Below are 16,481 nucleotides of genomic sequence, written 5' to 3' on the forward strand. Positions count from 1 at the left end.
ATCATGGTATGAAACAGGGCCAGCAGTGCACTGTGTAAAATCCCCTTCAGTGGCATTATTTTGGTCGTCAGAAGCATAAATTTGGATGTGAGAAACATCAAAGCCCCCATATAAATGCCTTTCTCTTCATGTTGTCATCCTATCTTTGAATCACTCCCCCTCCCCCCTAGGGCCATGGTTATTTACATTTTCAAATCTGCATTTTTCATATAGATCTGTCTGCTTCTGATTTTAATATCAGTGATGTTTCCCACGACACCTTTTGTTTTATTATGCATTATGAATTTCTTCCCCTCTCACTCCTCCCTCTCTCTCTCCCTCTCTCTCCTTCTTTCTCTTTCTCTCTCTCTCTCTCCCTCTCTCTCTCTCTCTCTCTCTCTCTCTCTCTCTCTCGCCTCCATCTTTTTCTAATCCCTATCCCCCACACTAGGCTTATGAGTCCCAGTGTTTTATCATGGGGAGAGAGATTTATCATTTCAATCTCATTTCAATAAATAAAATAATCTCTCTTCTCCTGTACGTGACAGCAGCTAATAGTATTTTGTTATCGTAGAGTGAAACTTTGCAGACTTAGTGCACTTGCTGAAATGCCTGGCATTAGCATTCTGCGGCGGCATACAGTAGTGTCGCCTGCATATAGTGAGGAATACTTATCACGCTGTAAACTGTGCACAGTACATTTAAAGAAACGTGTCTCCGGCCCACCCGATTAAAGGGAAGCGTCGTGTCAAAACATTTTACGCACCGAATTAATGGACATAATAATGCACTATGTTTGTGTTACAACATGTGTTCACTGCTTGTTACATTGTCATTTAGAGGTTAAATAGGACATCATGTTCGATGCTCGGTAAATAAATGAATAATGCACTTATTGGGTTTGGTTTGTACCTATTTCTGTTGCGGTATACGAAGCCTCTTGTAGCAATTCCATCCTCTTAAAAGCTACTGGGCTGCACTCATGTATGCTTTTATCTTTCAGCCAGGATATGTTCTTAAAGCACGGTCTGTCAGATCCGCCTGCACTGTGGTGTGTAGAAGAACAAGAGCAGCCATCAAGACGACAGTTTTATTTTAATTGCTATCTCCCTTTCCTCCCGGTCCTTCATTTTCCCTTACCCCTGGAGCAAATCAACAGAAAAAATGTAAAAGGACTGACAGGAAAACAATTGCGTTTCAAATTGAACTCCCTGCAGAGTGTGTTCACTTCCTTAACCTGACATCCCTCCCTTCCCCACACATGGCAGAGGAGAAGGCAAGGCGAGCGGCAGCCACACTAAAGCCGGCGAGAGGGGGGAGACCGTCCTTTTGAATATGTGTTTTCTGTTTATCATTAGCTGACTGGGTGCTTCATCATTCGGCGAAAATCCCTATCTGCTGAACATAAGGCCGAGAGACAGCGGGGAATCAATCTTTTGTGCTTGGGCAGATAAACACAGGACGCAATCAGGGGGAGACGGAGCGACGGAGCAGGCCGCGGGACTCACGCCGCCGGTGATGGATGGCGGAAGTGAAAGTGTCAGGATGGCATTATGCAAATGGGGGAGGCATCCGAGCATCGCCCCGGTGATTATGGGAGATGGGAGAGCAGCCTGTGGTCCCCCTGGCACCAAGGCAGCCATTTTGGGGGCTCGTTGTCTCCTACCGGAGCTGAGGGGGGTAGAGAGAGGAAGAGGGAGAGAGAGAGAGAGAGAGAGAGAGAGAGGAAGAGGAGGAGGAGGAATGGATAGAGTGGTGGACGAGGAGAGAGAAAACGGGGAGGAGATGAAGGAGGAGGAAAAGGGAGGGAAGAACGTGTCATGGTATCATTCCCTCACACGCGCCGCCACCTCACCCCCACCCCTCACCCAAAAAGAAAAGGGGGAGGAATAAGTCTATAAGCAGAGTGAGAGGCATCTGTGTCATTTACTGAAACAAATGATCAGCCCTCTCTTTCTGTGGGGTTTGAATGAGGAGGGTGAGGCAGCCGAATGATAGAGATAGAACACTGATGGAACAATCATGAATAATGAACTTGAACTGGACAGGAATAAAAGCTGGTTTGGGTGATTGCGACTGCCGCTGTGTTTTTTTCCGACACGCCGAGGCGACTGCACGCCGAGCGGCTCTCAGAGGCCAACGTGACCCCTGGGTACAATGGTATCCATCCTGACTGTGTCACTTTCACAGCCATATAGACTGACGCATGCACGCACGCACGCACGCACGCACGCACGCACGCACGCACGCACGCACGCACGCACGCACGCACGCACGCACGCACGCACACACACCAATCTCAATGACAAGCAAGCAGGACACACACTCTCACTGTAATGACCAAGGATGCTACTTGTATTCAAATGAGGGTTGAAGTGAGAGCAAGGCAGATACTTCAGGGAGCAGCCTGGCCCAGAGGGGAGATCCAGCCGCAGTCCCTGCTGTACCATTACAGTAAGATTGGATGAAGATGGAAACATGGAAAATATGATGGTGTGTGTGTGTGTGTGTGTGTGTGTGGGGGGGGGGGGGGGGGGTTGTAGGGACTGCACAAGGAGACTGCCACCCCGATGATCTATGCAAGTGCACGTCCGTGTGCGTCTGAGAGGCAGATAGTGAGTTACTGTGTGTTTGGGGGTGATGTGAAATTAGTACCTCCAGTCAGATGAGCCCATTTTTCTCCTGTTTACACAAGAAGAGAAAAGGGGGGGGGGGCATGTGTTTGGAATATCAAAGAACAGAAGATAGTTGCACAGCTCAAGGTGTAATTGTTTTGAATAAAAGTTGTGCAGCTTCACTGCTCGACTCCACGCCGACACGACCTGAAAGCGCCGTCCCGTCTCTCCTCTCCGAGGCCATATTTAGCCCGTGTCCTAGTGAGACAAAGCGGACTGAGGTGTCCGTCCTCCACCTCTAACTTTACCACTTGCCACAACACACAGACAATACCACTCCGTTCCGCCTGATTGGATCCATTTGCATTGGACACCTCCTCTGCATATTGATTGATGGGTTTAATCAGCGAATCAGGGGGAGCGCTCAGACATCAATCTCTGTCAGGCCCCTACCTTTTTTCCAAGCCTGTGATTCCCTGCTAGGACTCATCAAGGAAAGCAAGTTTAGACAGAAAGAAAGAGGGAGGAAGAAAAAAGAATGAGAAGAAAGGCGTGTGGGGTGTGGAAGGACGAAGTATTAGAAATAACTTCAGGTGGATTTCTACGACTGGCCCAGTGGAAGTCAATCAGGTGTAGCACAAAGAGAGGCCGGCCAACTGTGAATCCATCTCGGAAATTTAGATGTGAAAAAGTAGCCACACGGAGCGGGTTTATACACATTACACATGTACAGTAATGCAGAAAATGCATATGCATCAAGCATGAAACAATGGGTTTCAACAGGGTTTTACATACGTGCATTCACTGTTATTAATCATGTGATCTGACACATTTCCAAATGCTTTCATGTTATTTGGACGCTTCATTTGCCCGTCTGACCTCAGTGAGAAGAGAAATGGATCCACCGGCAGATTTCACTCTTCCTCCTCCCCTTCCTCTCGCACTCAAACTTTCAGTGCTTCTCCCCCACCTCAACTTTTAGGGTTTTTTAAGTAATGACAAAAATGTGGATGAGAAAACAGTAACTAATTGGCATCAACCAACTCAAGTCTTACGATGCGCTCTCCTTCCTGTCTAATTTCACAGGTCCTACAACAGGTGTGGCTGTCAAAGTCACAAGATCAATAAAAAAGGCTTGGGAACAGATAAGAAAACCGCCTTTGCACTCCTCTCTCCGCTGTTTGTGTTTTGTGCGGGTGCACATGCTTCGGGAGTGTGTGTGTGTCGCTGTGCACGACCAATTGTATATATAGAACGTGTTAATTGAGTTGCGATTGCCATTGTGTGTCTCATCAGGGGCTGTACAAGACCCCCTCCACCCTTTCCCATGTCAATGTGAGAGTGTACCTGTGACACGTCGAGCTGACAGACACTCCGGTTTCCTTCTCACTTGATAATTACTGTAATACAAACTCAATTAAAACCAAGCAGCTCAAAGAGGAAGGAGACGAGTTTGATTAAAATGTGAATAAAAATACAAATCTGAGAATACATATTTTTACAGGTATGTCCCAAAGATTTTGGTGAGATTCTGCACAAATTTATGCAGGTGTGTGTAATTTGAAAAAAAAAATAAATAAAAAATAGTCTCGGTGACGAGCGTTAAAGTGTTTTTGAAGAAGCTTGCTTCTCAAGAAAATGGTGTCTTCTTCTCCCGGCGCTGAAATATTGCCGCCTCTTCATACCAATCGAACAAAAACCTGCCAGTTTCCAGGAAAGGAGAAGCTGGATGACAGTATCAAGAGCCCCGTCCTTTGTCGTGAGAAAACACTCACCCTCTATTAGAGTTGGTTTAATAGCGACCAGATAATCGTCGTCAGACAGCATCACACACAACTAGTAAAAAAAAAAAAAAGTAAATGAACTCTATTCTTCTGTATTTCAACATTTGCTCAGGCAGAGAGTATTTTTTATATCTTCTATTAAACTCAATTACTTCCTGCATGAACCTGGCCTTGACGGAAAAGTGCCCCATAATTCAGTTCTGGAGTTAAAGAAAAGAAAGAGAGAGAAAAAACAAAACACTGCAACATGTTCGTATTTTAGGAGGAAGAAACTTTTAATACCCACAGCTCTTAATGACGGCACTGCAATTAGAGTGGCTGCATTTTTTGCTCTAGCCGCGAGTCAAAGGAAAACAAATAAAGCAGCTCGATTTAGAAACCTTATTAGACTTTGAGTCCCTGAGCAATTAAAGTATTACAGCTGAAGTGCTTCTGTGAACCCACCGATGGAAAGCATTTATAGGTGGTCTCTACTTTACTGGTGGTCTGTTACTGGTCTTTTTTACTCTCTCTTTTTCTTATTAGTGCCATTCAGAGCTTGCAGACGAATCGCTGTTTATGTGCAAGCATGAAAAAGTATTGGACAATGGAGGCTCTTGATATTACGCGTCTGTCGAGGACAACTTACACACACTTCTATAGCCTGAGCGCGCGTCGAGTTTGGCAAAAGTGTGATGCATGAAGCAGATTCGTACAAAAAGCCATCATTGAAGGCTTAATTTCAACAAGGAAATTATTAAAACGAAACACAAATCATCCCTCTTTTTTTTTTTGTTATCATTTGGGCTTTAATCTTCCTGCTGCAGCATTTGCCCCACGCCGTGTCTAAATTGGCTTGGCTGTGATGATGCCCTTTGCAATGCAATCTCTCCAATTTGATGCCTTATCAAATTACTAACCCAGAGGAAATTAATGGTATCATCTATGTCAAGGCATTGATGTAGTTTCACTTAGCCTGAAACACTATGGTTCTAATTGAATGATTAGATTCCTTTAGATTCTCTATCCATCTTTGCACTAATTACAATTGAAGAGGAAAAGCCACTGCCTTATGTCAATTTAACAAATAAAACCAGGTAAAGATTAAACAAAAACGATGTTTCAATCATACAAGATTCAATAATACATTATTGTAATTGGCTGTAATTGGAGTGGTCTGAAGACAGGCAGAATTTCATTTTCTTATGTGTATTTTGTTTTAATGACTTGTAATACCTTTTTCAGAAGGAGCACAGTAATAAAGGGCTGGGACGTGATGTGCCACTAGGGGGAGCGGTGATGCTTTTTGGGCCCTGCAAAGCACATGGGCTGAACTGAGAGTATACAGTACATTCAAGTCTCCCATTCAGACTTACACACTGTTTCTTTCTCACACAAGAGAGGGAAAAGTGTGGCTGAGAAACCGAGGCGGGGGAAAAAATAAGAGACGATGGCGGTTACAGGACTGCTCTCATTGCTGCTGAAGCTCTGCCTCCACTAAGTTTTTACCCTCCACCTACTAATACCATAATCCCTCCCTCAGTGACCTCCTCCTCTGTGACTCCACTTCTGACACCTCCTGCCCGGCCACCTCTGCCCCCGGTGCCGCCCCTCCTATCATTCAGCAAGAGTCCTCGCCATAATTGACTAATGACCCCATATCAATATTTGGCTGTGGTCACAGGCTTTCAGTACTGTTGTAATTTAAAGTGGATTAGTGTTCGCCTCAGCACGTTTCTTTTGGCAGTCTGCCAATGGGACGAGCTTTTGATAACAGGTTCCTTCTTGCGTGAGTGTACGTGTGTTTCCAGTGTGTGTGTGTGTGTGTGTGTGTGTGTGTGTGTGTGTGTGTGAGTGTGAGTGTGAGTGTGAGTGTGAGAGAGAGAGAGAGAGAGAGAGAGAGAGAGAGAGAGAGAGAGAGAGAGAGAGAGAGAGAGAGAGAACTACAAAAGCTGCCCATTGCCCCACGGGACTGAGACACCAAAGCAGCAAAAGAAAGAAAGAGAGAGAAAAAGAAAGGCAAACTGCAGTACTTCCTGATGAGGAGACGGGAAAACACACACATGCAGTCGCAGGTTGACAAACCCGCTGTGAAAAAAAACACAGAGGTCCCAGGCGAAGTGTTTCTGTAACTTGATGTGAAGTATGCATGAAGGCGCAAAGGAAGTACAGAGTGGAAAAGATGGTTCCTTTTCAGTTGTGACCCCTCATACCAGGAAATGACCTCATCATGAACGCTTACACTGTAAAGGTCCTCAGGTTGGATACCTGGGTTAATTTACTGTAAAACAAAGAGAGCAATTGTCTCTGAACCACATTAAGATTTCAGTGGCCTCCTCTCCCCCTCTTTTGTTTTAATGTCTGCCCGGCTGTGGCCGATCACACACTACCAGGTCCGGACTTGTCAGGATCCACCGTCTGTCTTTTCACAAACCACGCAGCTGTACTCCCAGCAGCTCTGAGACTCACAGACGGAAAGACAAACAAACAGTGGAAGAAATAACAATAGATACATTAAAAAAAAAAAGAAAGACTCTGGCCATGTCTTACCTTGTCCCTGCGCCGCTTTCTGTATGCAGAGTGCGCAGGCGGTGTTTATCTCGCTCGCTGGTAGAATGTTTGTGTAACAGAACGCTACGCTGATCGAGTTCAAATCACGGCAGGATAATTAAAACATGTTGATCCCTTCAGTCATGGGGAAGGGGCAGATTTATTAATGATACACTTACCGCAGCCGTGGACAGCGTTGCGCAGCTGAGAAATGGTAATATTGCTGGAAATCATTGGTTACATTGTCATTTACCTGCAGGCCCGTGCCAGTGTGAGTGGTCTTTCATGTAAATTAATTTGTCTGGAGAATGAAAGAAATGAGAGACAGAGGGAGGAGTGAGAGATAGAATTAATAGCTCCAGGTCATGGGGATAATGATTTCTTCATGGACCTACTCAGAGTCAAATGGCCTGGGCATCCTGTTTTCTTTTTTTCTTCTTTTTTTTTTTAAGGAAAAATCTAAGGGTGAACATCACATTGAACTGGGGCATTTACACAATATGTAAATGCCTTTGGTTTTATGACAGGGTCTACACGCCAATAACGCTTTCAAATGACCCACTTTGTATTCACGCAATGCAAATTTCCCACCGCGTCATTAGATCGTGTTGATTGAGTGGTGCTCCCATATGTTGAACAAGGGAACATATAATTTGCTCATGATATCAAAATATTATGACATGAAGGAATAGAGAGAAAAAATATGTTGGTTTTTTTTTTTTTTTCCTTTCACAATCAGAAGCCAGCATACTTGGTCAAGTTCAGCTCAGTCGCACAGATTTTTTTTTCGGCAACTCAAGTGAGACGACCCCGAGCCTAATCCCAAAACTTGTAAGTCACTTACGAGGGACGCACGCCTCCGGTATTAACCGTGAACCCGCGCACATAAAAGACGCAGGTGTGTTTCTCCACCCGAGCTCAGTCGCGTCTCAATGGGGTTGGCCGCGTCAAAGGCCGCTGGTCAATCTCTTTGCACGTCTATTGTGCAGGGGGGCAAGACTGACAGAGTAAAACCAGCGTGGACACATGTGAACATAAAGGACGCACCTCACCCCCCCCCCCCCCCCCAAGCCCCATGCTGAAAAGGCCCAGTGAGGGTGTGAGCAGGAGGGAGAGAGGAGGGCAACAACACGGGGCTGGGGGGGGGGGGGGGGTTAAAAAAAGAAGACACAGGCCAGGGCCTAATGGTGGGAATGGTGCGGAGGTGAAGCCTTCTTTTTGTTCGTCCTGGATAAAGGAGGCTTTTGAGAGGCAGCGTGCGGTTTTGTTCAACGTAGGGCCATCGAGGCTGCAGGCCATGCTTGTCCTGAGCCGTGTTGTTTGGGGGGGGGGGGGCAGGAGTGTGGACACAGGCATGGAGACAGAGTTACTCGCTCCAGGGAGAGAAATGTGCTGCTGGATAGAGGACAGCGTATCATCTGTCCAGTGTGTGTGTGTGTGTGTGTGTGTGTGTGTGGCGGGGGGGGGGGGGGGGGGGGGGGGAGAGAAATAGAGGTGTGAAGTCACTTTATGGGGTACTTAATGGCTCATGTATCCAAGCGACTGTCATTTCAGGTCATCCTTTGTGAGCGTCAGCACACACCTGATTTTCAACTTACCTGATAGGATATTTCATTTCTCAATCATCTAAAGTCGCGTCTCACGTTATTTTTGGGACCAATTAAACATGGATAAGTAAGTCTACTCCAATGTGACAACAGCCTATTGTTCAGCGTGACGGGGTAGACAGCTCCAGGCAGCCGGCAGTGAACTCTGGGTGCTCTCTGACCTGTCTGACCCATCTAACAGTTCAACTTCCACTGAGCGGCGGTGATTGATCTGCCTTCAGGGCCCCGAAATTGCCCCTTGTCTCGTCTTCAGACGGAGAACAAAAATCCGCGATTCCTTCACTGGAATCCGATATTCATTTATAATCTTGCGAGGAGAAAGATGCATTTTCAACACTCGAGACGCTGTTATCAACTTACAGAGTAGGACACATCAACCTGGAAAAAGACTTTCGCTAGACACACACATAAAAAAAAAAAAATATCTGAAAATTCTGCTTATTTTGCACATTATGGCCAAAGATTTCAAAGTTGCAATAGTAATATATGCACAATGCATACATAGGACACTGGTATAGGACACTGATATATGACATTATTAGTTATATTGTAACACAATACAATAATGTTTTGTTTTATATACTACATATATTACAAAAGTCCATCAAAAATTACTCAAAAATAAATCTCAATTCCAGTTTACATTCTGCTCACAGTGAAGAACTTCCATTCAGTTGGTAACAAACTGCCAAAAAACCCTAATCTGACATACACTAGAGGGGTGAATGTTATAATAAGAATCAAATGGAAATTAGTGCTCATGATGTATGCAATACAGCCGTTGGCTGGAACGTCATTCCCCACCTTCACTGTGTTGAAGCATCAAAGTTTGGGTATCCATTATCACCACATGAAGACAGACAAGAAGCAGGAACAGTAGCTCATCCAATCCATGCAACATGCCGCTTTTTCGTTAAAAGACAGATTGAAACTGAACCAAGTCTCATAAAACTTATGTCCTTAGTCAATAAGATTAGATGTGTGATAACCTGACTGAATTAAAGAAATTGCTTGTTACTCGTCAAAAAATTGGTTTACTATCAAATCACTGGTTCTCTTTTACAAGATATCCTGCTACAGGAACTACCAACTATTTCTCTCAAATTAATTACATTAGACATTTATCTAATACTTCAACATTTCAAATGGCTGTCAAAGTCTTTAAACATCCATATGAGTTTGCCTGTTGAGATAAGGCCAGAGGAGAATGGAGAGCTTCAGGCATTGAATTAAGTGACGATAACTGCACTCTTTCTTTTGGGAGTACACTGTGGTGCAATCAAAAAGTGAATACTGGCCTATTTCTTTTTAAAGACTACAGATGTAGAACAATTCACTCCTCCGTAAACAACATTAAGGGCCCGTTTACATGGCAACAATTTCAAGTGAAAATGCAAAAAACTTTCGTATACGCGACAACTATTATGCAGTGTCTGTACATAGTCTAACTTGCTTTTCAGGTGTTCATGTTCAATAATCAACAATTAAACAATTATGTCACTATGCCTCTATCAATCGTCTCGAATGCAAGCAAGTACAAATGAAAATTTGAATGCCACTAATAGAAACTACATCAAATCTTCAGCAGGGTGTGAAGAAAAAAAAGTGGAATACATGTGATGGTTTTGGTTCTGCTTCAAATGAATAATAAAAAGAAAGAGATCCTGGATGAGAGGTGAGTTCACTGTAGTAATAATTGGCAACGCTAATTAGTCCACAATGTGTTTTTCCACATTTTACATGGCAGTATATCACAGTTTGATATGTTGTTACATGGCCAATTAGCATCCCATAATGCTCAGTCAGCCACAGAGCTCGAGGTCAGAGGTCAGTATCGCTTTAGTCCGAGAGAGAAGGAGACAAAGAAGGAGGCAGCCCAGCAAAAGGAGGAGAGGAAACGGGCCTGCTTCAAGACTCTTCTTATTGTGGGCGATCAAAAAACAGCAGTCACATCCATTACAACATTATAAAATACAATCAGTGCATTCAGAATCACCCGAAAGCATCTGATATCTCACACTGTTAATGTGCCGAGATAACTCTGAGATTAGATGTCTTCCTGCAGTCGTTCTTTATCTTGTATTAAAAGAGTGTATATTCACACACATACTGTGTGAATTTTCTTCAAAAAGACAGATTACACACACTTGTCTGTACAAAAAAAAAGAAGAAAGAAAGCAAATCAGCTCTAATAATAGCCTTTATCTAAACGCTAATTGCCATAATCCATAAATCACCCTCAGCGATTACATCACCTAAGGGCTGTCAAGTATCATGGACGCATGATAGAGCTCTAATATCAGTTAATCACCTCTGACAAAGTATAAAAAAAATGATTAAATGACTTTGTTTGGATAAGCTTGAACATGCACGGAGTAACGAGCATAGCCAAGTATGATCAGGCTTCTGAAGTGTGTGTCTGGTCGTCTGGTCCAGTGTTTAGCTCATTTGCAGTTCGCATAGTCCCCCCAAAAAAACAACAACATTATGATCAAACACATGTTCAATAAGTCCCAATATCACACCGCTTGTACCTCCCAGGACCCTCCATTAGTCGGCCCATGTGTTTACATTCCAGGGGTCTGTTCACAAATAATTCCAATGCAGTTTCTTTTTTCGTTTTTTTTTTTCCTCGCTGTGGTTATTTATCACATGCAAAATGGGCTGGGACACAGTGATGTATGCTATCAGCAGTGACAATGATAACCAGGACAATAATTACACAAAGCTCAGCTCATCCATCACCGTCACTTATCACTTAAACAATCAGGCGTTAAACAGAAAGAGGCGTGGAGAGGAAAGGAAGGATCCTGGACTGGGACTTTATGTTCTGTGTATCAGCCAAAGCAAACTGGTGTCACTGGTGTCCCTCAGGGCACCGCTTTCTGTTTGGATATATACGGATATTTAGATGAGCTTAATCCGGATCCATCTATGTTTGACACATTAATGGCTAAACACAATATCACCGCATAGTCCAGGCTTGCTGTGGAGATCTACATCAAAACTTGCAAATATTTGTTGTATTGTGTTGATTTTAAATGCAGAAACAAATGTGCAGTCACTCCTATTATTTTGGGATCAACTTAATCTTCTATACCTCTGCTAAGCTTTGATGATGATGATGTCCGTCATCTGAATGCCTCTTCCTGCTCTTTAAAACATAACAAAAGTCACTCTCAGAAAGATCTATATTCACATGAGCAAACGTTCGTGCATCTGAGCAGTCCCATACCCCGTTTACACCACAACGTTTGAAGTACAAAAAACATTGTTTTTGTGTTTTTGTTTCAGGAAAGTTTCGTGTTTTGAAATCAATGTCCATTTACACGGAAACAGCAGAAACAATGAAAATTATGTAGTTTTCATGTTTGGCCACAAGTGGGTGATGTTGGTTGTTTTAGTAATGAATCCACACACACACACACACACACACACACACACACACACACACACACACACACACACACACACCACACACACGGGCTCAGACAGCAATACGCTATAAACATATTAACATTGTGAGTACAGGGATAGTCATGTGGACGGACGAGGAAGTTGGATTCCTATTACAGTGAGTCAACTATCCAACTCCCACGTCCCAGGAGAATATGGACTGGGAGTCATGACCTTCTGGCGGCCACCCTTGTTAATGTTGATGGTTATTGCCGTGGTGCGTTGCACTTGAAAGCCTAAAGTAACTGGCAGTCTAACATGCATGTCTATGGATTTGTTGGAGGAAGCCAGAGAAAAAAAGAGGAGAAAAAGCAACATGCAAACTCTGCCTAGTGAGACCCTAATCCCAGTAATCACAGTTTGTTTAAGTTATTCTTGAGATTAAACAATTTGCAAATACTGATTTGTTGCCTCAAATGTAGCAGCGGATCCACTGGTAGTGAACTTGAACCCTGGAAGAAAGGAGTGACCGGGTTGAATGACAGTAAAAGAGAGCTTTCCCGGTAGCAAGAGGTCACAGGTTACATAAATACTGAGAAAACCCTCTGGGGTTGAGTTGATGCACTCGCAGGTAATGAGCCTGACACCTCCTGGGAGCCGTAACCTTTGATCCCTGAACCGGTGATGCACTGGCCTGTGTGGTTAAAGGAGATAAGTCAGTGAGCGAGCTGCACACGCGTACCTACAGTCTTGTGGACACACAGAGAGAACCTGCCCCCCCCCCACCCCCTTACAGTCCAACGCCACACGCTGCAATACACACCATCATCAGTTAAACTTATCTTTAACAATACATTGCAGAGCGGCTGTGTGACCTGCTTGAGAAAATGTGGCAAAATCCAGACAAAAGAAGGAGCAGAGAACAAACATCCGCTGCATGGGAGAGCACTAAATGAAAAGCACTTTACTCCAGCGTTTCACTCCCTTGTTTATTGTCGAAGGATCGTGAATAAGTTTCCTTTGAACATGATGGATCATTAAAGTAATGGTGTACCGTGGTTTTGTTCTTTTCTTGCTTAGATGTTTCTTCTTTTTAATACAAATTTCTATCTGTGTCTGTGGCTCTCCTGAGAGCTGCCATTGCTCTACTTACCAGGAAATACTTTCTAGATATGCTAATCTGCAGTCATGAGAGAGAGGAGAGAAAGTAAAAATGTGCATGTGCGCTGAAAATAAGAGGGCGGGAGGGGGAGAGAGAGAGAGAGAGAGAAAGAGAGAGAGAGAGAGATACATGGTTGCATATCTTGTAAAAACCAGCATTTAAGCCACTCGTGACACCACCAAGTCACTTACTTTTAGGGAAAAGTAATCACTTATACATGTTACTTAAAATAGGTCGACCTCTGTTTTCATGCAGACGAGAATTCCGAGAATAATTCTTTTATATGTGCACATTCTCATGTCGATGTCGCAGAATTTTCAAAGCTGCCAAATTGACTTTTGCACTCACGCCAAAGGGCACTTTGTGTCTGCAGTTGGAAGTAAGACCGGCTCGACTGTACATATGTGTGGGTGTGCCTTTGTCTAGCTGTGCACAGACTTGCTTAGTGTACCTATGCGAGGGGAATTAAGTAGCCGGGACTTCATCTGTAATCATAGCATTGTACAAATGTCAAACGTCGTCACCCTCTTTCAGCGGCTGTGAGAAACGACGCACAGGCGTCTTGTATCTGTTGTATCTTCCCATGGCTGTCGCAGAAGCATTAACTTTGCAGATTCCAGCAAACGCATTTCTTCGCCTGCTGCATAACAAGGCAAGATTTACGCAGTGTTGTATTTAACTGCAATAAAAACTAAGCTAAAACAAAAATTGTATCATAAGCTGCAGAGCGAGCTGTAACATACACCTCGTATTAAGTTTGACAGTAAATCAAATACAGATGGACACCACATGTCTGTGTGGCGACGGTCCCCCGGGAGCACAAATCAAAAGATTTTACACATGCAACTCCGTATTGTCAAGAGCGTCATGTCATGGTTTCTGCTCGGCGCGTCGTTCTCAATGCTTCACCAAAATCACTGTGATAAAACAAAGGGTTTGATTGAAGGATGAAGCAACACACACACACTTACACACATTTCTGGGTGGTGTCACCTCCCTTTGGCAGCTCCGCGAGGAGGCAGCTGCAGAGAGCCCGTGGCACCCCTGTCAGAAAGTCAATACCATGATAAACTCCGTCCCTTGCTTCAGCCCTTGTTCACCACTTTAGCAGCCGATCGCCTTGACAGTCGTCACCTCACCAGTAAATCACCACGAAGGATGCAAGTAAATAACACAGGCGGTGATTAAATAACTCCACAAAACAAGGTGAGCGAGCAGCGAAAGGAAACATGTTGCCTAGTATTTTTTACACAAACTCATTCCAAGTGGAAGGCGAACATATGTTATAGAAAATTAGCCCGTAAAATGGATTTTTTTATTTTTTTTTCGTATTCCTTTTCGCCCAATGGCTCTAACAGTGAGTGTCATTCAAGATGTGGCCTTTCCACACTCATAAAGAACACATAAAACACACATTGTGCTCTCGTTAAGTACTTACAGAGGTGAGATTTATGTGCCTAGGTCTGGCTTTCCAAATAGAGACCAATGCTGTCTCTAAAGTGTTTGTGATTTACGCCACAAATGTATGGGTATGAATACCGATGTGACTGCCGCAAATTGGGAGACAAAGTTTGAGAAGCGTCCACGATTCTTTAAAACATCCGACGTTCGTCACCCGGTAGCCCTTCTGCTACCCCTGTTGTCATTTTGAAAGACAACCCCGCACCTCCCATAGGTGGGCGAGACGCGTGTGCTATCAAGCATTCGGTCATTAGACGGCCCTCCGCTCATACAAAACTGGATCCTTACTACACTGTGCAAAGGTGATCACCTCTGCTTTATCTGAGGAACAAATGAGGTCCCTCCTCAGCGGGAGGCGTCGGTAACTTTGCTAATGTGTCTTTAATGTGGCCGGTTACACCCCCGAGCGTGGGGTATCAAAACGTTTAACTCCGTCGGCTCATGGGAGGCAGAGATGGCTCTTGTAAAAATGAATTATTGATGCCATGCGAGGCTCCTCTCTGACTGGGAACAATGTACCTGCTGAAATCATCTGAGCTCCTTAAAATCAAGGACTCTCCGCTCGCTTTCATGTTCAGACGAGGGGCTCAGCCTCCAAGCCACAAGACATTCCTTGATTGCCAGTGATGTCCAAGTCGTTCTCTGAGGCACCCCGGTCCTGTCAGGACAGAGCACGTTATTGTTGGGATACCTGCATAGTTGCATGATTGGTGTCAAATAAACACGGTGCTGAGCTACAGTGCTAGAGGTCTTTTTACCTGTAATTATGGCATGGCTAGCTTTCTACTGCGGGACGGCTGCCAGCTTGCTTTTGGCTTTTATGGGGCTTCTGGTCCTTTCTTGTGGTTGTCATGCTGCAATTAAAACTGTCTCCAATCGCTGGGTGGCAAAAGACGCTGAGACAGACTCTTGTCTCTCTCACACAAAGACACACATATGCATGTGTACTCACACACACACTCACACACACACACTCACACACACACACTGTGCAGTCTCTGGCTGGAGGCAATGGGGGAAAGCGTATGATATAGGAAAAACATAGTTAATTACATTTGACAGGTATCTATTAAAGTGCATTCTTAGACCTTAGAGGCCTTCACACATCTAATGGAAATACACACTCAACTGCTGCCCATGAATAATAGGCCTTCCCAGCCAAAAGCTTTGGCTTTTTTTTAACCCCCCCCCCCCCCCCCCCCCCTTATCTCGCCAACATCAAGCATCTGTCAGCGAATAGACAAATCACCACTAATCAAATCCACAAAAGTATATGGCAAGTTCTTTTACTGGTATTCAGATGCTTTTTAATTAGTTATTCAGGGATTCTTTTCACCTTTAAGTGAACAAGCACTTGAATCCCCTCCTTCCAAGAAGCACAAGCTTGCCTGTTTATTACAGACAATGGTAGTGTGATTGTAATCATGGCACTTTGCCCTGATTTTCTCATTAAAGAGCGGACGTATGCATTGCGTGTGTACTCAGACTGTGACCTGCAGGTGAAATGTCCAGACTCCGGGAGAGTTTCTGTACAAGGTAGGACAGCACAGCAGCCGGAGCGAGGTGTTTGTCTGCTTGGTGTGCATATCCGCCTCTCTCTGTCTCTCTGGTCTGTGGTTTGTTTCACCTCTTTTATGTCACCTGTCTGATGGAGCTGTCACATCAGCTGTCTTCAAAATCCAATTAAGTTACTAAGTCTAAAAATGTCACGCTTGAAGAAAGGACACTGACTCATCAAACGCACACACAAATACACGTGATCTTCAGTAGAAATCAGACAATATGTGACTGTGTGTGTGTGTGTGTGTGTGTGTGTGTGTGTGTGTGTGTGTGTGTGTGTGTGTGTGTGTGTGTGTGTGTGTGTGTGTGTGTGTGTGTGTGTGCCGTGAGCTGCAAAGATAAGATCGACATTCACGAACACTTTGTCAATGATTATTGTTCATTATTA

This window comes from Lipophrys pholis (genome assembly GCF_963383615.2).
Source record: "Lipophrys pholis genome assembly, chromosome: 21".
Lineage (NCBI taxonomy): Eukaryota > Metazoa > Chordata > Actinopteri > Blenniiformes > Blenniidae > Lipophrys > Lipophrys pholis.